The 24,634-nt window shown below is 37.3% G+C and overlaps 1 protein-coding gene across 1 annotated transcript in view; it reads right to left on the minus strand.

Moving 5' to 3' along the window:
• PRLR (prolactin receptor) overlaps nt 1-24,634 on the minus strand; it is a 153,086-nt gene that overhangs the window by 90,201 nt on the left and 38,251 nt on the right. The gene's annotated exons all lie outside the window — the stretch shown is intronic.

The raw sequence follows: 24,634 nt of genomic DNA on the forward strand, positions 1-24,634 counted from the left end.
ATTTGTAGCGAAAATTCTTTTAAGGGAGAAGATTGAGCAAGAAGATTCTTTTTCATAATGAAAGCAGATTTCTTTGGTGTGGATGTTAAGTTGTTAATAGGGTCAAGTCTCTCCAACCAAGGTCGGCACTGTTCACATCTTGTAACTAAATGGACGTTCTGCAGACTATTTGAAACAATCTGTGAATATGAAAATATGAACAGTTTCTTGTCAAACATTTGTGTTTCTTGACAAACATTTTCAGGTAAGGAATGTGTACCTTGTGATCTATCCACACAGGGATTACAAAACTTCAGGTGTGTTCCTTCAGTATGGTTTGGCTATGCTCACAGCTGCTGCTGAGAGGAACAGTTCCACTCTGCACCTCCACCTGCGTTGCTCCCATCATGTGTGCTGCGCTATCCATTTGGCTCTCTGTTAAGGTAGTTTAGAGAGCTAAACTGGTGGAAGACAATTCCTTTGTTTTTCCTCTTATTTGTAAATTTCTGAACAGGTTCACTCTGGGATCAAACAAATGCTGGCGACAGCATGCTGGGGAACAGAACATGTAGCTTTCAGAAAAGACACAGCTGATTGTATCACAAACTATGCCTTAAAATTTATCACGTTCCCATAGCATTCATCCAGCTGTGAACAAATTCTACTGGTGATTCTCTGTGTTGAAAGGGATGACACCACTCCTGATAAATAGGAAATGTGTTCTTGAAAAGATGCTATCACCTCAAAAATGAGAAAAGGAACACATGGTAGAATCTAACAGGTATTAAACCATCCAGAAAAGATACAGTAGGCTGTAGCTGGTCTTTATTTCTGCATCTGTTCGACTGTGCTAAACACAGGGAGATCAAAACAGGAGTGGGGGGATGACAAAGGTGAGATTCTGCCTAGGGAAGAAACTTTCAAAATTAAGGTGAACCAAGAAGTACTGTTCACACCATCTTAATTTCTGTAAGAGAAGTATATACTGTTAAGGTCTGCATGTATATTTTCCCCCTAATCAAAACAGACTTTACAGCCCTGGAATGTTGTTGACAGGAGAAAGACAACAAGAAATAAATCACTAATGATTTAGTAGTGAAAGACGAGGTGTGAATAGTTAAGAATTACCACTGGTGTCAGTAACAATGATAACTTCAGACATTTATACCTGTGCTACCCAGTTTACAGCTAGCTGACGTAATGCAGCCTTGGTAACTGTGGCAGCAGGCAGTGCAGCGTGAGGTAGCTACTAAATATTTCCCTAGGATTTTGAGTTAGCTTTTTCAGTTTTTAATGAGCACTGTGTGCCTGTGGCTACACTACCAGCAATATTTAAGCCAGTCAGGCAAGTCTATACAAGCACACTCAGCCTCTGGTGGAAAACTGTCAAGAAAAGGCAACGTGATCCTAGGAGCACTGGATTAAGGAGAATATTTTAAGGTAGTAGTAAGATCTCATATGCACACAGCACAGGTCACCCACATTCAAGAAAGACTCTTTCAAATTAGGACAGAAGAAAAGAAAGGTCACCAAGATGAGGTAAGACTTTAAAGCCTATCTATTCAAATGTGACTGACAGAACTTGGCTGGGTTAGTGTGGCAAGGTAGAGGTTGAGGCAGAAAATGAACAGGCACTTACTTGTTCCTATAAAGGTACTGTATGTCTATAAATACAAAAGAGAGTAAGCACTGGAAAAGTGCAGTAACTGTTTAGGCTAATGAACAACGCTGGAGCAAGAACAATAGGTAGAAACAGAACACACATAAAATCAGACAGTAAACTAAAAGGATACTAACCCCTGAAGTATGAAAAATTGAAGCAGACTTTCAGTAGTGTATAAAAAAGCACAGCTACTTCTAGAATAGAAATTGGCCAGTCTCTGAAGGGATTATCAACCTGATTCATCCCATCTCATGTAACTGGTGTATCGCTTTAAAAATCTGGTTTAGGTCACAATTTTAAGTAGCCCTATAGTCAACAGAGAAAGATTCCTCTGTGGCTGGTCTAGAAGCATAACAATTTCATTCCCAGACACTGATTTACTTAGAAAAGTTTGTAGGCTTGGAATCTCTCAAAATAAGCTAATAAATTCCAAACAAAAGTCCTTAACACCAACAGATCATTTAACGAAATGAAGGTTTAGTAAATTAAGAAAGCAAGAGCCCAACTTTATGTTTAATATAATGACATTTGTATAACTGCACTAACCTCAGTGAAGTTACTCTGCACTGGAGCTACATCAGACTTCTGACATTTAGGCAGAGCAGGAAGCATGTAGAATATAGAGAGATAGGCAGGAAAGAAGATACGACTTGGAGGAACCGGTCAAAGGAAGCAATAAGTTTTCAGGAAAGGATATTAAAGGTAAGAAAAATGTTAAAAGGAATATGTCAGGCAGTGAGGGGCATGTGAGAGGAGACAGCAGTCTGTTTTGCCCTTTCGTGAAGCTCTTATCTGTAAAAAACCCCCAGCCTTCCCTGGAGAGTCACTGTAGAGGGGGTTGTGGGGCTGTGGCTGTTTGTCCCCGCCATTCCTCGCAACCCCCAGCAATAAAAAAAACAAACCAAACCAAACCAAACCAAACCAAAATGGCATCAAAGGAAATCAAACAGGGAAACAGGCAAGCCTCTATTTTTAAATGTAGAGGAACAACTATAAGAAATAAGAAGTCACAGAACTACATAGAGAGAACAATATTTTGTACAGCTGTTACCTACTTTCCTTACAATGACCTCCTCTGAAGAAGCTACAGCCAAACCCGCCTGATGTGACTGTATTTAGGGACAGACAAAATGTACTTCTGTCTGTAATATAAGAGAAGATATGGCAGGTGCTATGGCTGCTCACTTTCTCTCACATCAGCACTGTACCTCTGAAGTCCTGCGCCTTTCCTCATCACATAGCAAGCTCAACTGAGAAGCACAACAAAGACCCACAGGACCGTGATGTCCTTAGCCCATGATGATCACCCTTTTAAAGCTGCGTTCTTGTTTACCCAGAAGTACTCCTAGGCCAGCAAGTCCAGGACATTCTGTGTACATTCCATGTCATCAGAAATAGAGCCCTCCCTTGTTCCTGGATTTTAATCATGGTCAAAATGCACTGACGCTTATTTTCAGGACCTGTTCTTAACACATACCACATTTCTAGCCATTACTTTTGTGATTCTTCTCCACATATCCTTTGCACCTCTCACAGAAAACCACAGTCTCTTTAACAGCCAGGGCTGTGTGACACTATAACTCTTTCCTAGCCTTCACAGTAGTCTGCACTCAGGCCAGTTTATTCTTGCACTCCAGTTCTTGGGACAGGTGAGACATTTCTGCCATTTACTGCAGAAATCTTCAGTCTTTTTACCCTCAGACATGCTGATGATCTTTGCATTAATATGCAAATGCTCACACAATGGGATCTCCGTCAGTGTGACCTCTGGGGGCATGGACCACACTGGCAAGCAGGCACAGCTTCAGAAGCCAGGCAGTCATGAGGAGCCTGAAGATCACACAGTGTGACTGACGGTGGCAAAGTGGTATCTGATGGAAGCAAAGGAAGGGAGGACTGCTTGGTCCTGAGGGACCCGACACCTTCTGAGTAAGCCTGCCAATATGAGTGTGGCATGCAGGACTTCTGCCAGAAGTGAGGACACATTTTGTGTAAAAGTTGTCCATCAACTAGTGGCAAGTATTCCACACTTGCTCATGCTGCAGCCAGTGCAGCTCCTGATCTGTGTTGGCATTATAGAGAAAATGGGGATACTAGTACATGAGGAACAATACGATGACCCAACTAGCATTAGCTGTGCTGAAGAAAACTGAAAATTTTATAAAGCCTGAATGAATTAATGAACAACAACAGTAACATTAGCTAACATTCAGCCTTGTATCACTTGCCCTATAAACCCCTGTAAATTTATATTCATCTGCAGAAGGCTCGCACATTCAGCTGAGTTCATACATTGACACAGATAACTCTTTCTTCTTGGATGGGATCATTGTACAATGTGGCAGCTTCCTACTTTATTAAGCAATGCTTGATCACTTGACTACCTCCTAAAGAAATTCATGAAATGTTCCTATCTCTTTTAATTGTGGATTTGTAACAAACCCACAGCTTTCATGGATGCCTTCACTGAGCATCTCATTCATTCGCAGTTGGCACACAGTTTAATTATGGTTATTATTAAAACAAAATTGGAACATAGTGGAAGGAATGGGGATCACATCCGTTATCTGTATTTAAATTCATTACTTATATTTCTGTGCCAAAGATTCTCTCTACAAACTTAATCAAGCAGAGAAAGAGAAAAACAATAAACTCTATTTATTGTCTAGAAATATGTTTTCATCTCATGAGGACATTCATGAAATAATGATGATGTTCACCATGTCTGAATCTTTTTGCTTAAATTACAAACCAAAATATTTCTGTATCACAACAGTTTGGTTGATGTGAGATGCACAGATACAAACACTGGGTCAACAACACAAGATCTAACTGGTATCAACACACAGTATTTACCCAATAACATGGTCTCTCTGTACTGGCAGTAAGTGACAGACCAGCCAACCTTTTCAGAGTTTAAATGTTTTCATCTCTCTGATCTGTAATTGAAGTTACACTATCATACAACAAGACATTTATTATTGGATATTTATACCATTGCAGAAAGCCTATTTACATTTCTAAACCAGAATGCATTTCCACAAAACTCTACATCTAATTAACACAGTATGTCTAACAAAATCTCACATTGCTTGAAAAGACAAATAAAAAAAGAGGTGGTTATAAAAACAGGCTTTCAAAGGACTTGATTCCCAGTTATTTATATGTCTTAAATTGATTCAGTCTCTTAAAATATTCTAAGAAATGGTTCCATACATTTTTGTAGGGCAGATATAGCTTTTTAAAAGAACTAAACACAAACAATACTTAATTTCTAACTTACGTGATTGCCTTATGAGCACTAGCTGTAAAAATGTATTTTATGGAAGTATATTCTTACTTTTTATCCTTTTTAAATGCAAAAATGCAAGAACTCGGTCAAGTATTGTAGTAGATGTTGACATGTATGTGGAATCAATAAAGTATAGGTTGAACCATGTAATGATGATATTCCTTCTGACTCCATTCAGTTATGAACTTGGCCTAATGCCATTCTATTGATGGCCATCACTGTAAGTCCCAGGAACTAGAGTAGGGCCTCTCAGTGATGTTTAAATTAAAGCCTGACCACAGTAGAATGGAGGTATCCATATTAGAAGAAAACTCTCCCTTAAGAAATAGTTCCAGTAAGTGTATTCAATCTATTATGAAATAGAAATTAATACTCACTCTCAAAAAATATACTGCTATTCAAAATCATGTTATATGATCATTAAGAATCATATTGTTGTATGGGTTGGCATGAGAAGGGTTTTCTAGTCAGGGCTACAGCATTGGCTTCTGTGAGCAGCTGCCAGAAGCTTTCCCCATGTCCAACAGAGTCAACGCCAGACAGATCCAAGATGGTCCTGCTGCTGGTCAAGGCCAAACCCACCAGTGACAGTGGCACCACCTCCGGGATAACATATTTAAGGATGCAGAAAAATGACTGCCAACCATATTGTGAACAGAGGAGTGAGAATGTGTGAGAGCAACACCAAGGTCAGTGAAGAAGGAGAGGGAAGAGGTGCTCCAGGGGCCAGAGCAGAGATTCCCCTGCAGCCCGTGGTGAGCCTGCAGCTACAGATCGTGGTGAGATAGACTGGGCCACTGAGGCCAGGAAGGTCTAGAGCCGACCAGAGATCTATCTGCAGCCCATGTAGGACCCCACTCCAGAGCAGGTGGATGCCCAAAGGAGTCTGTGACCCCATGGGAAGCCCGTGCTCAAGCAGGCTCCTGGCAGGAGCCTGTGGTCCATCGAGGGAGGAGGCCATGCTGAAGGAGGTCTGCTGGCAGGACTTGTGACCCTGTGGGGGACATGTGCTCCCTGTGCTGCTCCCTGTGCTGGAGCAGCCTGTTCCTGAAGGACTGCACCCCATGGAAGGGACTCACGCTGTAGCAGTTTGTGAAGAACTGCCGCCCACGGAAAGGACTCACATCAGAGAAGTTCATGGAGAACTGTCTCCTGTGAGGTGGAAGGAGTAGCAGAGACATTGTGTGATGAACTGACCACAGCCCCCATTCCCCATTCCCCTGCCCTGCTGTGGGGGAAGAGGTAGAGTGAAGCTGCATCTGAGAAGAAGGGAGGGATTTTAAGTGTTTTAAGATTTACTTTTACTTATCATTATCCTTCTCTGAATTGATTGGTAATAAACTAATTTTCCCCAAGCTGAGTCTGTTTTGCCCATGACAGTAATCAGTGCGTGATCTCTCCGTGTCCTTATCTGAATCCAGGAGGCTTTCATTATATTTTCCCTCCCCCGATCAGCTAAGTAGAGGAGTGACAGAGCGGCTTTGGTGGGTACCTGGCATCCAGCAGGGTCAACCCACCACATGCTGTCTCACTAAACATCTGAACAACCATTGTGTAGAAAAATGGTTTAGATGAGCTGTATTTCATTACCTACTGAGTGTTCTTTAGATTAACGAGAAAAGCTGCTATATTTTACCTTATTCTCTTCCTCAAGTAACATTTACTGGCCACAGTTGGAGAGGAGCCAGTGAAACCAGATGGACCTTTCATATGACCCAGCATGACTGTTTTTCTAACAGTATTTAGCACAGTTTACATCAAGAAATTACAACAACAGGAGGTATGATAGATCTTTTCCTCCAACACACAGACATTTGCAAACATCTTCCATAGAGATATCCTGAAGGAAGAGGTCTCTGGCATCATGAACTACCTGATCTTCCTGATTTTTCAGAAACCAGTGAAAAAAGTAGCTGGGTCCTAAATAGAAAATTCTGAAATAATTTCCTTCTGTGCAATTTTCCACTTAATTATTTTCAACCAAAATAATTTAATTGCTATTCAGAATTATCTGGGGGCACTGATTCACCTTTTAATCAGAATCATACCTTTTAGCTAGAAGAAATCACATAAAGACCACTAATACATTAAAAGCATTCTAGGTTATCAGTTTAATACTGATGTAATTACTAATAATTAATCTTTACTTAGCTCTCCTTTTCTCTCTTGTGTTACAGGTTTGTTTTCTTTCCTTTTTTTATCCTTCTTCATGCACTATGAGTCATGGGTGAAATTGCAAGAGAAAACAACTTGTCCATAATTATGATAATTGTCTCTCTCCTTGGTGATTACTAACTTTTCTTTCTAATATACAATCAAGTCCTGTATGTGATACTTTGTTAACAAGAAACAAGTAGTTACAATGCATAAATGATGGTTTTAGCTGATGCTGTTCCATTATAGTACCGCAAAACTGTAAGACGGTTTTACTAGTAGAGTATCCCTACTCTGATTTTGAGCTTTTTTTCCCATGTATTAGCACCAAGAACTAAATTCCGCAAAGAGCAAAAGACAGCCACACAGTAGAAAACTAGCAATGGAAATGTTTGTGACAATTTCTTGCAAATCACAAAGAGAAAAGAAGGAATTAACATATGGAACTTTACAATGATATGACCTGAAAAGACAAAATTCTGGAGACTGGAAAAACAGCAACTTCAAATAATTTGTTCAAGCCATTCATGAGACACAGCACACTAATCAGAAAAACTTTCATGGAGAGCAACAATAAAAATAAAACATATGTAAATTAACAGCATAATGTACAGTCACAGCACTCTGACAACCAGAAGTTGGATATGAATTATGTTTGTTTCCTTGGTACTTGAGCTTTAATATCCCAGTAAGACTGCCTATCTGTAGGGTCAGCAGCTGTTTTTTATTTATTTTATTTATTTATTTCTGTTTTCTTTAATCTAAAATAAGAAGTTTTATTGCATGTACATGCCTTGCTCTTTGTGCATAACAATAAATGGCTTTTTCAATAGAACTACATATTTGAAAAAACCTCCATAAAGACTTAAAAAAAGTCTGGGCAAAATCATTAAAATACAAACCCTTGTAAGATTATTTATGAATCATCCTCAGTTAGAAGCAAATAGAAAAATAATGCTAATTTTGTCTGCTCATGCTGTTTCTCACGGAGGTATTCCCAGCAAAGGGTAAGGAACTATGATCACAAAATTACTGAAAACATAGTTACAGAAAATAAACTGTAAAGGCAGCAAAAGCAATTTCTTCAAATCAAATTATTACTATACTTCCCTAAAGCCAAACATGCCCCGCTCAATTTAAGAATCCACTTGAGGTACCGCTTCTCTACAAATAAAATCTAAAATCAAAATTCTGACCTTAAGAGAGGAACAATAGAGAGCAAGTTCCTAATTTCTCATAAGTAAACGGAGAGAGATGCCTTTGAGAATTTCAAAGATGGAGATTTCAACAGCCCCTTTAGCTAAACCAACCCAGTGTTTAATCACTCTCTCGAGTACTTTTTTCTAATTCCAATCCAAATCTCCCTTGTTACAACTTCTGACCACTGTGTTCTGTCACTGTTCTCTTTTGACAAGAGTCTGGCCTTTTAGGTAGTCAAAGAATACAACCAGATCTTCCATCAACCTTTTCTTCTTCAGGCTAAACAAACCCTCTTCCCTCTGCCTCTACCTGTGCATTGTATGCTCCAATCCAGTAACCATCCCAGTTTTCTAGAACTGCAATTTGTTGTTACAAAACAAGATGTTTTTTAGTAATGATTCTTGTCTTAAGAATGAGCCTTGTTTCTTGTTTTAAAACTCTTTTTATAGCTGCTCACTTCAGAATAGTAAAGCTAACAGTCTAATAGCCTGATCTTCATTTGAATAATCTGTTGAACAAACAAGAGAAGAGATTTTCATCCTATGTATGTCAAAATGGCAGAGGAAAACATATTGTAAATACATAGGGACACAGTCTCATTTTCAAATATATTTTTGCATCTCAAGTTTCCCTCTCCAGTACCTGTTTATGGTAGATTATATTTTTTTTCCAGTTCTGCATAATCTTTTATTATTGTGCAATCAGAAGCTTTTTTACAAAGATAAGTGAGATTCCTTGTGAAAAGCTTATCTGCTGCAGAAGGTGCTTTTGCTGTAGAGAATTAAAATACTGGTCTCTTAACAGATAACTAAATGGAGGCAAAGACATGAACAGGGTTTTGTGATAGGTTTGCTCCTTTGTTACAAACCACAGCTTCATGTTCACAGTCTTACAGCAGTTTTGAAAGACTGCAACACATTCTGTTCTCAGTGCCCTTTACAACTTGTGCACAGTATTCAACATACACACACCACATCATTGGCAGGGAGGTGATTAAATGAAGGTATTGAAATGATTGATGTATGAAGTTGGCTGCCTTCTCCTCTTACCCATATATACAAGAGACAGGAAATTCTTTTGAAATCGATGATCAAAGGCCAAATCTCCTTGTGGGAGGAAATTAGTGTCTATCTAGCTTTCAGAGAATGCTCAGGTTTTTTTCTTCCTTTTTAAAGCAAAAAGTCAGCCTTTGGAATGGAGTAAAATTTTTGCCTTTACACAATAAAGCAGAGAGTATAGCTAATATTCTGAGGTCCCTTCAAATAACTTTTCAGTTCTAAGGTATAATCAAGTGTACCAAAGCAATTTATAAAACATATTTCTCTCAACTGTTCTCAAAGACATCTAGTAATAGAGGTTCTATGTTTCTAAGTGATGTTGAAGACAGTTTTTCCCACTGTTCTTGAAAAAGTCTGCCTTTTACTATGATTTTCAGGCACTTGATGCAGACAATTAAAACTGCAACTGTTTATCTTAAATTATTGCACCCAATACTCAGGTAGTTTACTTTTCTGTGTACCTGATCCACAGGCACAGGAAAGTATTTACATGTCTATGTCAATTTGTTAAGTCTGATTTTATAAGTGTAATGGAAAATCTGCATTTTTACCTATATAGAACTGCTCTTATTCATAGTTTGTGGACTAAATATATTAATTCATTCTCTGGAACCATCTATTTAAAATACATCACAGAAATAAAGCTTTGGAAAGTATCCTGATTATTAATTTTCTTAATAGATTCGAGTATCTCCCAAAGTACTAGGATACTTAGAAAACATACAAAGATGAACAGATTTTTCACTGGTCCTTCTCTCTTCTGTACTTGCAATTTAAAACAGAGTATTTTTTTTTCTAACAGGAAACTTCTATGGTTCCAACATCAGTGGGAGATTTTGACAGAAGTTATATTTCCTCCCATAAATTCTGCTCACGGTCTTTTCATTTCCTGCAGATTGTCTGAAGTGACTATTCAATACAATGCTCTTCAGTAAATAATTCAGAATAATTTAGGGATTTCCATGTAGAAGCCTTGTTTAATAATGTTTAATTTTTTATTTCAAGAAAAATATTTGTGAACCACATTGGATCATAGTAACCAGCAAATTTTTTTAAAAAAGCCCTTGAACAATTTTCCCCCTCAGGATATTAGTCTCACATCTTTTAATTTTTTTGACATGTACTAGCTGAGAATTATTTTATACTTCTCACGCATATGCTGCCATTTTCAAGGAAAAAGGTGTCAACTTTTAAAAGTAGGATGTTAATGAAATGGTAACAGAAATAATTTGGTGAAATAACATTGGCTTTTCAGACAACGAAGCAGAGAAAATAAAAACTAGTTGTATATAATTCTGCACCTTAGTATGTTGGATTTGACCTCTACATGCATATGCTATTAATTTTCTATTTAGCTTTTCACCTATTTTCCATCTTTTATGTGAATCTCTCAGGTCACTTTTCAGATTCATTTCATTGAAAAACTCATGATTTAGCCAAATTGGTCTTTTACTGAACTGCCTGTCTTTCTTCTGCTCAAGAGTAATTTGTGTAGGTGCCCTTCATCTTGTTCCTTTAAGAAATTGCCAACTTTCTTAAGTTGCAGTTATGAAAAAATACTTCTGCCTAAATGTGAAAACAAACTAGTAGCCTGCCTTATCCTTCAGCTCTCTGGAAGGACAAAAATTGGTGGGAGCTTTCATTCAAACACTGGCAGCACTTGGCTGTAATTGTCCCTTGATGTACTTACACAGTGTATTGTGTGGGGTCTGCAATGTTTTTGTGTAACTGTATGTTTGTGTGTCCCACGAGGATTAATTGCAAAGGATGATGTATGTCAGTAGTATATTGCTGGTACTACCTCTGTCTACAGCAAATTCCTGATTCTGGGGCTCTATTTTAATAACTGATCCTTGCCCATATTTATTTTTATATATCCTTATTTCCTTGCAGAATCCTTGTTTACTTAGTAACAAACCTTGTTATTAACAAGTTTATTAAAAGTGACCCAATTTTCACCTTCTTGCTTTGATCAGTATTAAGCAGTTTACAACTTTTCTCTATCAATACAGCCATTATTGAACAAAAAAAAATCAAACATGCCCTGAATAGAATTCTGACTGAAACAACTGAATACTGAGTAAACAGAAAGAAAATTAAGGAAAAAACAAAGCTAGAGAGTACTGAAATTCAAAGAAATACAAGAAAATACGGTGGAAAAATAAAGACACATGATACTTATGCACTTTTATATAGCCTATGGTAACCAAAAATGTTCAGAATATTGCAAGTAGAACTCATTGCATTTCAGCGGACAATAGCACTTTTTGCTGCATTTTACTTTAATGCAAATTTCCTTAATTTTCTGCTTCTAATTGAGACATTTCATTTAGCCTAAAGTAGTTTTTCTGCACAGTTTAATTTTATGATAAAAGTTTTGGGAGTCAAGTACCAGAGTGTTCCTAAGTCTGGCTGGATACTGGAGAGACCATGGAGAGTTGGCTACTTGAGAGGCCCGAATGTTTGATTGAGCTCACGAAGAAACCACAGAATCTTTCCATTGAAACAACGCAGTCATCAGTTATTTATGTTTGGAGAAAATAACCTGAACAGTAAGTTGAAGAAACATTCACAGGAAACATGAATTTTACACATGAAGAACAGTGAAATACAAGCACATTATTTTGGAATGCACCAACAGATATAAATACACTTTCTGAAGAGACAGAAAAGAAGGCTGCCTCAGCATACAAGAGCTAATGAATTCTGCTGATTCAAAATCCAACTTACTGAAAGCTTCCAGCAGCTTGCAATAGAAGATTCTTTGCCCCGAAGCTCACTGTAATGGAAAGCTGTGTGACAGAGGTTGCAATCACAGATGAAAGAAAAATAAATTCAAATTAAAATGCAGTGGTGTAGGTGCTAAAGAGAAATCATCAAAATGCAAAAGAGCAAGGAAGTTAAGGACAGCTCAAGAAGTCTCCGTTGTGGTAAAACCCAGCAGTTTTAACTGAGTAATGCAGCAAAATCCAGATGGTTTCAAAATATATTGCTATAAATGAAATCACCCATTCTGTGAATTGGAACTAGTACTGTTTGCTCTGTGCACCACAGATAAGGAACAGATTAACCTGCCCCTTTTTGCAACAGTTTTTAAATATGTGAAAATTGTTACCATATACCTCCACTTTCATTCTCCTGTCTTCTCAAGATCACAGATTTCAAGATTTTCTCTTGTCATAGATTTCTCTGGATTTCTGGCAAACCCTTGATGCTTTCTAATAGATTCTCTGAAATTATTCTATTTTTGAAACAAAAACTCTGAAAAATGAATTAAGTACTTCAGTTTATTCATTAACATTGCTGAAGAACAGAAGTAAAAACACACATCTTAGGAACTATACTCCTCTTAATATCTGACATAATCCATGCTCTTCTGACAAATGGTAGTTTTTCCTAGTAAACCAGGAAGTAGCCATATGTCTAACTCAGATAAAATATGCTTATCTGCAAAGAATAACTGAAACATATGGCAAAACAGAAAGTTTTTCTTCTGTAAAGAAACTATGGTTTCAATGTGCGAACAAATTTCACATTCAGATTCTTGAAGTGATAAACACAAACAGCATTCAACAGACAATTCTTGCTCAGCTTGTGAGCTGCTACAGTCTATGGCTTCTTTTATTTTTGCAGAATCAGTATTTAGTCGTTCCCCACCTTATTACTGCGTGGCTTTTTTTTCCTTCCTAAATTTGTAACTTTCCATCCATTCTTCTAATATTGTCTCTTATTTTTTTCATAGCATAATTTCAATTTTTAAAATCTATTTTGGATTACCTACCGTTGCAGCTCCAACACACCAATTTGCTTTCATTTCTTTACTTTCAAGCCAATGTTTAAGAATGTTAATAGAAATCCTGAGTAGTACTGGATACAGGGCAGATGCACATAGAACCCCAGTTGTTATAAACTTTTGATGCTGAACAATTGATAACTGCCTCTGTTCTGATTTTCCAACTAGCTGTGTTTTTACCTAACATAAATTTATCCTGACCATGTTTCCCTGCTGGTGTATGAAAATGATATGCAATACAGCATAAAAAGATACAGGATACAGCCTATTCCCTACAGGTTTTCTCGAAAACAAGATATCTCTTAGTTATTGTTCTTCTAAGACCCACTGCCCTCCCAGAGAAAAAAAATCGAACTGGTTTGACTCGTTTGTTCATGACAATGCTGCTAAGTTACTCATCTCCTTGTTGCCTTTGTGATGTTCATAGTCAAGTAGTTGATTATGTTTTATTTCTCTTCAGAATTAAACAGTACCATTAGGTCTTCAGTATAGTATTAACAGCATTCAGCAGCTCACTGAAATTGACTTCTTTAACGGAAGATAATTTGCATCTTTGACCTTTCCACTTGCGAGAAAACTAAAATTGTCTTGTTCTTTCTCTTACTGCTCTTATTTTACCAGAGAGGCATTTTATATTTTTAAAATTGTCTCCCTTTAGTCACATCTCATGTCATGTCTTGTGCTTGGGAAAGCTGATAACCTTGGTTTTTAAGAAAACTAAGACCCAGTGGTGTTATTAAGTGAAGGAAGATTAATTCCTATTCAGAGGATTTAAACAGGGTCTAAACCTAGGAAGATAAATGTGCTGTATTAAAATGGTCCCTCGAGGGATAGGATAGGCAAGGCATATAAGGATCTCCCCAAGGAAAACAAAAACACTCTACGCTAAAATGTCAATAGGACTCACTGGAACATTTACTAAGGTAAACAAAATAAGGTCATGGCCCAAGCTCAAGCCCAAGCATTCATCTGTTCAACCTATTTAACAGCACAATCCTGGTCCACTTTTAGCCTGTTCAAATCAGTGCTCTCCCTGGATGCAGTGGAGCGTTTTGGAAAAAGCATGAACCACCTATTGTTCCCTACAGGTAGCATGGGACAAAGTTATACTGTTATGGAGGACAGAGAATTTACCCATATGGATATGCAATGTGTGGCACCACATGTTCTTGGGGCTAGAGAATTGTCACTGGTTCATTTTATATGCCACTATATACACAGTGGCTGTCTATATACTGCCATTAACTTCAGGTTGTGCTGGATTGGTCTGAGTTTTTTAATAATTATCTTCTATTCAACTTTTGCCATTTGACCTAACTTCTGCTTTCTCTGTGCTTACTTCTTGTATTTGAGGTCAAACAAGAACTTATGATTTACCTGGGCTATTGATTTCTACACTGTATATCCTCTGCAGTGGAGTAGTGTGTAGTCAGTATAAGAGTGTATCGTATTTAAGGTGATGCACATTTTCCTTTAGTCTTCTCTTAGGCCTTCCTACTGTGAAATATTACATATTACATTTCAGAGTTGAAGTCTGCTGATTTGGAATCTGGTGGTTTTATTTTGCTGAATTCCTTTCATCAAAATCAGTAGTCAAAATCATTCATTACCACCAGGGATAGTGGATGATTCTACGAGTTGCTCATCAGAACTTTTGTTTTTCTTACTCTTTCTAGCTTAATTTTGTTGACTAGACCCTCATCATGATAATTGTTTACGTTCTTGTTCACTTTAAAAACTATTAAGAAATGTCAACACCTTTATCTCCCACTGTCTCTTCATGCCTAAAAAATTCATAAACCCCACCAATATGTTACACTTTCAAGTTTTTAAAGTGGTTTTGATGCTGTGAAGTAATCCTGCAGCTCTTGAACTGGAAAAGTTACTCTGTGTAAAGTTGTACTTAATTTCCATTACAGATCTGCCAAAATGACTGTCCAAGGATTAAATAAAGCAATATTCTCTGTAAGCTGACAGGTATCTACCCATCACCAAATCCTGTCTGGTACCAGTTATAATATTGCTTAATATTCACTTTGTTAATGTACAAATCTCCTAAAATAAGTACTGCCAAAACCGAGAGGTTATGTTTTGTTCCTCAGTCAAGATTCAGCAGAGACTGTTACACATTGCACAATTACTGCGATGATGATGAAAATCAAAACATTTCACAATATATTTGCTAATCTATTTGAAAGCATCATGGATAGGTAAATTCATTCACACCCATTAAGACTTACAAGAACATACACAAAAAATCTGGGTGCTGTAGTTTTTTCTAAATGTGTCAGTAAAAGTTGTCAATTCTATTTACATTGAAGGCAGCAAATGAAATATATGAAATTATTTTTTCCTCAGAATCTCAAGTTATTGGAGAAATCAGTAGACACAGCAACAGCATCTAAAAGGTGCACTTCAGCGTGATTCAAAAGCACAGTAGATATTACTCATACACTAACAAGGCCACCTTGAATTTTATAGTCTGAAACTACTATGCTGCAGTGACTATATACTTGCCTGTAAATCTAGGATGTGTAAATCTAAATGTGTACCTAGGAACATTTCCCACTGGAACCTGATTAGCCATACTGTTAAATTTTTTGAATGGTCCCTGACACAGATTTGGTCCGAGTCATCTGCTAGTCTTCTAAAGAACTGCAGATGTGAATACAAATCTGGATTTTGCACAAGAGGCTAGTCCCAGTAGGTAGTCTGCAGGCAGCTACAGTGTTTTCAAGGGCAAGACAAGTTAAAAGTATGGACATTGTATTTCATATCAGTTGGCCTCCACAACAGTATTCCTGGGCCCACTTGATTTACTAAAAAAGATGCAGCCATAATGACTGCCTGGCAGAAAGGCTGAAACTTAAGTCTACTGATACTGTACTTAGAGTATATATTGGAAAGAATAAACAAGTATTTTACTTTTGTAAGTATATGTTATGACTATTAAACTGGGAATGGTGTTTTATACAATATAAAAGCTGCACATGCTAACAAAGTACAATAATCTGTAAGTCATGATACTTTACTGCCTGCTAGTTTGCATATTTCAGCAACAGACCTGCAGGTCTGGTGGTGGACAGAGGCTGAACATGAGCCAGAGTGTGCCTAGGTGATCAAGAAGGCCAATGGCATCCTGGCTTGGATCAGCAATAGTGTAGCTAGCAGGACTTAGGCCGGGATCATCCTCGCTGTATTCAGCACTAGTGAGGCCACACCTCAAAGCCTGTGTCCGGTTCTGGGGCCCTCACCACAACAAAGACATTGAGGTGCTGAAGTGTGTCCAGAGAAGGGCAGTGGTGCCAGGGAAGGATCTGGAATGTAAATCTGATGAGGAGAGGCTGAAGGAGGTGGGGGTGTTTAGCCTGGAGAATAGGAGGCTCAGGGGACCTTACTGCTCTCTACAACCACCTGAAAGGAGGTTGTAGCCAGGTGGGGGTTGGTCTCTTCTCCCAGGCAAAAAGTGACAGGACAAGACGAAATGGCTTCAAGTTGTGCCAAAGGAGGTTCAGGCTGGATATCAGGAAAAATGTCTTCACTGAAAGAGTGGTTAAGCATTGGACTAGGCTCTGCAGTGAAGTGGTAGAGTCACCATCCTTGGAAGTGTTCATAAAATGAGCAGATGTGGTACTTCTGATATGGTTTAGTGGACATGGTGGTATTTGGTCTAAGTTTGGACTTGATGATCTTGGAGGTCTTTTCCAACCTTAATGATTCTATGATTCTATGAATGTAACCTTCCTATTGTTATTTGGCAAAATAGGGCTAAACAGTTACAAGGGCAGCAGAGAAAACTGTGAATTTTAAGTTCCAGTGTTCGATTTCTTTGTACTGTATGCTCAAGCAAAGTATTTTTAACTCTATAGCTGCAGAAATGGGGGTGGAGAGAAGGGACTATCCCTTGAGCCTAATGTTCATTATTGTTACTTGCCATTTTTCTGCACCCTAAAGGAAAGGGATTAAGGGAATACCCTCAGAGCTTAAAGTACTGTAATACGACTGAAGTAATAATCTGATTACAGAATGAGCTGTGCACTGCTCAAGACATAGTCAGTGATCAGAGTATGCATGCAAACATGCATGTACATCCATATCATCATCAGAAAAACTGTGTCAGTACTTACGATATCACTTATTAGCAGCCTAATCTATTATTACAATATTCTTATTTCCCCCTACAAATCCTTTGTGTCTGACAAACATACCACGCTGCCCACTGGAAAAAGAAGACCCTAATTAATCCCACCTAATTTTAGTCATGTACACACATGTACATTAGAAGCATACACTTTCAATAGTGAACAAAATGTTAAAAGGAGATGAGCCGTCCTCAGCTTCCTTTAAAATTGTTCCAAGCACCAAAACAATGCTCTAGAAAAGACTCAAAACTCATTTATATTTAAATAAGAAAAATATGATTAATTTCTCTATGGAGAAAATCACACTTTCCTGAAAATCCTACTTATTCAGTATGCACCCTGTTATGGTATTAAACAAAGCAACAACAGGAAAGGCTCCTGCAAATGATAGATGCACAATATATGTAAAAGTGTTGGTCAGTCTATTATCATCTGCAGTGTTGACAGAAACGGATCTTGGCTTCTACCTCCATCACTATGTCTCTAAGAGCTGAATTTTAGGATATTCTGTAAAGGGAAAAAGATTTGGGGTTAGGTTTAATTTAGCTCGTTACGATTTATTTGAGGAACTAAGAAGATTTTTTCTTCCACCTTAACATTAAAGGTAAAATTGCAGGCAGTCTCAAATGACACTTGGAAACCATGATATTACAGGTCAAGACAATGAAAGTCATGAAACTGAAAGAAAATGTTTGCCCTTTGACATTAGGAGAGCTGCTGATTTTTAAAGAATCCCAACCTGACGTATTTGCTGACATATGCCAGACAGCATGTCATTTAACATGTATTAACTAATTAAGATAAACATTGGGGAGCTTTGGTTTCAATCCGATTACTTAAAAGGTTAAACTCTTTCTCAGTGGAGTCACAACTTCCAATAAAGTAATCTTTGTTTGGATAAAAAAAACCTCCCTCAATTCAAACTCTTCAAAAATATAAGGAGTTGTCTGAGATTGATTCACAGTTTTATTAAAGTAACTATTTTAGCTGGGCAACATGGAAATAGAAAAAGCCTGTAAAATTACTAATGCAAAGCTTAATCCAGGTTGTGTATTAGAAATCTTAACAGTTTTAGCCTGTTGAAACAGAAAAGCATGTAGAAAGATTACAAAACCAAGACCTTGAGATACATTCAACCCAAATGTCAAACAAAGAAATAAAAAGAGAAGGTTTGATTTTGGCTATTCATTGTAATTTCTTCACTTGTAGTCTACTTTTATACTTTCATTTGAGTGTTCAATTCTATCTTAATGTAGCCGAAATAAGAATAACCATGCATATTAAATGTACAGCACTGTCAAAAGAAAGAGTGTAACAAAACCAGGAAACAAGTTGTACATGAATATGGAAACTGGAGTAAGTTAGGTGGCAGTTTCTACCCCAGTGAACAACTGTCACTGAGAGACAATTAATCATAGATAATTTAGTCCCAAGCAAAAGCCAATTTTGCCACCAGGCCACTTGCAGGTCAAGCAGCTGGCAGTTAGCAAAAGTAACCATACCAAACCCAGAATCTAAGAAGAGAATGAGTAGCTGCCAGTGAGACTTGTGATTTCTTCGGTAAGACCGGATGAGACAAAGAATATAGCATAATACCCCAAAGAAATAGCACAACTGATAAATTAAGTGACAAAGAACTGGGAAAATTATGTAAAGTGACCAGAACAGCAAACCTGGGAACACTTAGAAGGAAGAAAAGGTAAGTGTACTTCTGAGTTACATGATTTCCAAGTTCTCCAGACTCACAGAACATTGAGAGAACAGATATAAGAACTCATTAACAGGTATTATACATCCTTGGTGAGTATTCCATAGTTATTTATGCAGCCAGTACAACTTTACCATTATGTTACAAACTGTCTTTTGGCCACTGGTTGCTCAACTATCCAGTCCCCAGAGTAATCGTTTGGACAACGGATTCAACATCCATACGTGTGTTCAAAGTTGAGTGAACCAAAAAAAGCTTTTAGCATTGAAAGACTGAGACCTTCCACCTTTCACTGATCTCCACCCCCTTAATTAAAAGGGCCTCTAAAGTAGTTCTGTACAGTTAAAATGCTACCTCCTTCAAAAATAATCCCTTTTGCATTGGAAAGAATGACACAGAAACACCAATTCACATTAATCTTTCCTGTATGAATAAGTATATAACAATTCTCATTCACACTTGATTCCTAAAATTAGATGAACAGCTCTTTTGAAGTAGAAAATGAAGTCATGATCTTGACACTTAAAAAAGACAGCTACTAGCATCCAACTTTTCTCAGGTATAATTAACCATTAGCAGTTATTGACAATATTGCAAAAGCATTTGCATGCAAACACCTTCTCATTAACATACACAGCACCTTGGATTTTAATTCCAATCAATCATGAAATCACTTAACTAAAATTAGATGTTGAACTCTTGAGTTTTTCTTGACCTCCAGATCCCTTCCTACCAACTTCACTTTCCCCATGTTTAGCTTACTGCTCTGAGCACAGCTTTACTTATGAGAATATGTAGACCCTCTATGTGCCAGACTATGCACTGATGACTTTCCTAGCTTGCTCCTTTTCCTCTTCTGCTAGTATTTAGCCCTCCTTGTTTTTTTTTGCTCTGGTTAACCGATTCATCACATTTCTCTCACAGTTAGCTAGAATAAGTATGTCTTTCATGAACTAAGTGACACGCATGCAGTTTCTGGATAAATAAGAAGTGGAATCAATTTGAACTCATTTGTATCATTGCAGCCACATTTCCTGTTTGAGTCAACAGAGCAAGACCACTACTGAATCCAGAAATTATAGTGGAAAAGGCTATAGCAACATGATCAACACTTTTGTTTTCTTTTCCAACCAAAGCCTCTGCTGGTCAAAAACTGTGTTACTGAAAAAACACTGCTTTTGCAGCATGTCCGTGACCATCAATAGGGCCTCGAGATAGCACCAGAAATAAAAGACAGATATATCTTCTTTGAAACCTGAAGATGAGTTTGTACAAGTATTTCATTACATGTAGTCACTGTTACCTAACATTATATACCATAGTGGTGAAAACGGAATTAGAAATTACAAATGTACAACTTTAAGCATATCAGATGCACTAAAAAAGCTTGCTCAACCAAAAGCCCATGAACAGACCTAGCATGAAATGCAAATCCTGTATTTTCCCCTAAATGCAGAACAAAAGTATTTCTTTGCAATGGAAACAAACATTTCTGAATTACTGCTAACCTACTGATGTCACGTCAAAGAAGTAACAGCCAAACTGGTACATAAAAGAACACCTGCGCATTTAAGGATTCCACTGAGGAAGGAAGTTTCCATTGAGCAGCACGTGGGAAAGAAGTGTCTTCATTTTACTATGGTCATGATCAGAAATGCTTATTTCTTTGTTGACATTTGCAGACTTTAACATGCAAATAAAAATCCTGAAAATACTCAATGGAAACAGTTTTATAACAACCATATCCTTTTATAACAATCATATTCTTTCAGAAACAAAATGTACTATAACTCATCATAATCACAGAAAGAATATTTCCATAGAGTTTTCATTATCTCTTATGGGGTTTGCAATTTTAGTCATCAGTTTGGAGACTGAAATCTTCTACTTTTCCATAAAATAGATAAAGAGGTGGCATTACTGAGGAAAGATTTTCTATCTCTGCTTCTTCTTGAAGAGACCAAATAAGTCAGAAAGAAATACCTGATAACAAATTAAAATAATCTGCTCAGCATAATACTATGAATCTATCTAGAAGATTCCTTTGTGTTTCCTATTCTTCATAATTTTGTGGCATTTCAATTAGAATTTTTAGAAATGCTTCATGAAGAGATTAAGTAGTCCTTATTACTGCAGCAATTTAATAGGCAATGATTTTATCTTGGACCTAAAAATTCTTTATGTAGAATAATATCATAATATATTATTCCTCATTTAATAGGAAAAATTGATATTTTCTTTAACTCTTTTTAAACCTACTAGGAATAGTAAGATTTTGTGTATAGTTCTATATCCATTCATTCAATTCTTATAACAGCCTTTAGCCAGTTTGCAGTAAAATTTACAGAGGTGAAGAAAAGCCAATGAATGAGATAATTCTTAATAATAGTCAATTTCTCACTATATTCGCATAACTGAAAACTACTGAATTAAGTTCATATCACTGACAAAGCTCAACATTAACATAAACATTCTTATGTCAAGTACACCTTGCTAGTGTCTTTTAAGACCTAGTTAGAAGATCAATTAATTTAAATTACCTAATAATAGAGGATGAACATGTAATAATTTAAAATAGAATCTCACAAATCACACCTGAAATAAGAATTTGGGGGCTAAAACACAGGTATACATTCTGATACTGGAATAAGGACCAGCAGATTACGGTAAAATGAACTTCAGTGATTCTATTTAGTGAAAAGCAGCTGTACTAAATCTGAAGATGACAGTACAATTTATAAGTAGACAGTACAGTCTAACAATGCTGCAAGAGAGAAGTCTTGCATCCTCACTTTTCCCCTATTCCTCCTGCTTTTGATGTAGTTCCATCCTTCCAACCCTTAGTAACACAGTTTCTGCACCCTGTCTCAGTGTCCAGGATACAACATCCAGACCATCTCTAATCTTAAGATTTAACGAGTTAAACAGCTTCTGGTTTTCCCAAGATAGCTTTCAGACATTTTACTGAGCTGGTATGCTCATGGTAAGCAATACACATCTGTGGCCAGAACTGGAGAAAGAAAAACAAGATAGGGAATTTGTCATTCCTGCCCTGGAAAGCTGTTACTGAACCTAAATCTATTTCATGCAATCTTGTCTTATTAGCATATTTTTAAGATGAAGAACACTTTTCAATCATTAAATCATAGCCTGTACCAAATTTTCAGGATCTAGTAATACATATAGGGAAAAAACACACAAAGGCAAAAAGATTTTTGTTTAATAAACATAAGAAAAGCAAATCCAGAGATTTAGAGAAATCTGTAGTTGGAAGGACCAATTGTACTGTTGGGAACAGAGGGCAGAAAAACACTCAACTCAAGTAAAATACACACTAGAAAGGTGGCTGTAACTTGCCCATTTTGGAACAGGGCAGTAATGTCCCCACCTTAATGGCCCTAACTGAGCTGAACTTTGAGTTGATTGTGCATTCCTCATGAGATAACACTTTCAGAATGTCAAATTTAACCTCACTTAACCAGATGCCTATAGTTGAGCTTGTAGCTGAGCTATATATGGTCTCCATACAGTCAATGAAAAGAAACAGGTTCTTACGGAATGTGACTCATCTTACATGTTTTAAATAAACGATAAGACAAATTTCTCTGAGAAGTGCCTATTTCCTCCCCTACTACAAAGAATCTGGGTAGGCTGTTTTAAGTACTCACACTTTGAAGAACTGCTATCACAGAACAAGTGGGAAGGAGTTGTAGCAAAAAAATCAAACAGCAAAAAAATTCAGAAAAAAACCCTCAAACTAATTTTATTAAAAAAAAAAAAAAGTAACTAACCCTTATCATCACGGACAAAAGCACACACCCTCTATGGGCCTATCTATGGAGACTAAATCATAGAATCATAGAAAGGCTTGGGTTGGAAGGGACCTTAAAGACCACCTAGTTCCAACCCCCCTGCTGTGGGCAGTGACACTTTTCACTGGACCAAATTGCTCAGAGCTCCATCCAAGCTGGCTTTCAACACTTCTAGGGATGGGGCATCCACAACTTCTCCAGACAACCTGCTCCAGAGCCTCACCACCCTCACAGTAAAGAATTTTTTCTTAATCTCTAACATAAACCTACTGCCTTTCAGTTTGAAGCCATTTCCCCTTTTCCTGTCAGTACACACTCTTGGAAATAGTTTCTCTCCATCTTTCCTGAAGGCTCCCTTCAGGTACCAGAGGGCTACAATTAGGTCACGCTGAAGTCTTCTCTTCTCCAGATGGAACAATCTCAGTTCTCCCAGACTCTCCTCCTAGGAAAGATGTTCTGCTCCATTCCTCTAATCAACTCGGTAGTCTCCTCTGGACTTGCCCCAATAGGTCAATGTCATTTCTGTGCAGGGCACTCCAGAGCTGGACCCCCCCCTTCAGGTGGGGTCGCAAGAGGGCAGAGTAGAGGGGCAGAATCCCCTCCCTCAACCTGCTGCCCACCCTGCTTTGAATGCAGCCTAGCATCCAGCAGTCAAATTAGTACTTACCTGTGGTATAAATTCAATAAGAACTTTCTCTTACATCAAAACAATCTTTATCAAGAAACAAATGCAGAATTATGATCATATAAATATTCAGCACAATTTTCACTGGCTGAATCTACTGTATCATTGTAACAGTTATATATGTGCAATTTTTGGATGCTGCAAGTACAGTATTTGTAAGCATAAATGTTCCCAGAAATCATGATTTTTTGAGTTAATATAGTTAACATTAAAAGAATATAGCTAGTAATTACCTCTGCTTTTCTTTTCTTCATTAAGAATTTTTTGGCTTCAGTAGTTTTTATGGTGGGGTTTGATGGTGACTTAGGAATCTGTATAATGGCTGTTTGAATCCTGTGTGCTACTTCATTTTGTCTCCTTCTTCCTATGTGATCCTGAATATTCAACACCTTGTGTTCAGATACATAGGTTGAAACAAAATATAACATATGGCCCTAACAGACTACCTAAATACCTCTGAAGTAATACACTAAATATATATATATATATATGTCAAATATATACATCTAATATCTATCTATCTATGTAATTAACCCAGAAGGAAAACAATCTTTCAGGAAGAAAGAAGATCTTATCAAGCTTCACACCTAAGCAAACAGGCAGTGCCTTATAGGCATTTAAGAGCTTTTACTGAATTCCAGTTCTAGTACCTTATTTTTTTTTAAAGTAGACCACTAAAATGTTGTAAAAGTAAAAAATTTTTTATCTTTTGTCCACAGTTAAACTTTGACTTAAAAATATTCTTAGCCACAGTACTCATAAATCACAAATTTATATCAAGAAGTAGATGTTCTAAAATGCATTTAAAGTATCATTCTAAATTCTGAATAATTTTGACAACTTAGCAATATACTAGTATGAGTTTTCAATATTTGAGGATGAAGACATATTAATTACCATCATCAGAAAATGGTGCATCTATATATACCGTCTGCATTAATAAATAGTATGGCGCAAGAAGCACATCTGTAAAGAAAACCAGTTTGTGTTCAGTGCCTTATAGGCATTTAAGAGCTTCCATTGAATTCTACCCCAGAGTTAGATGCAGTGCACCAGGAGGGGTCTCACCAGAGCAGAGCAGAGGGGCAGAATCCCCTCCCTCACCTGCTGCCCACCCTGCTTTGGATGCAGCCCAGGACAGGTTTGGT

This window comes from Chiroxiphia lanceolata, chromosome Z (assembly GCF_009829145.1).
Source record: "Chiroxiphia lanceolata isolate bChiLan1 chromosome Z, bChiLan1.pri, whole genome shotgun sequence".
NCBI classification, from domain to species: domain Eukaryota; kingdom Metazoa; phylum Chordata; class Aves; order Passeriformes; family Pipridae; genus Chiroxiphia; species Chiroxiphia lanceolata.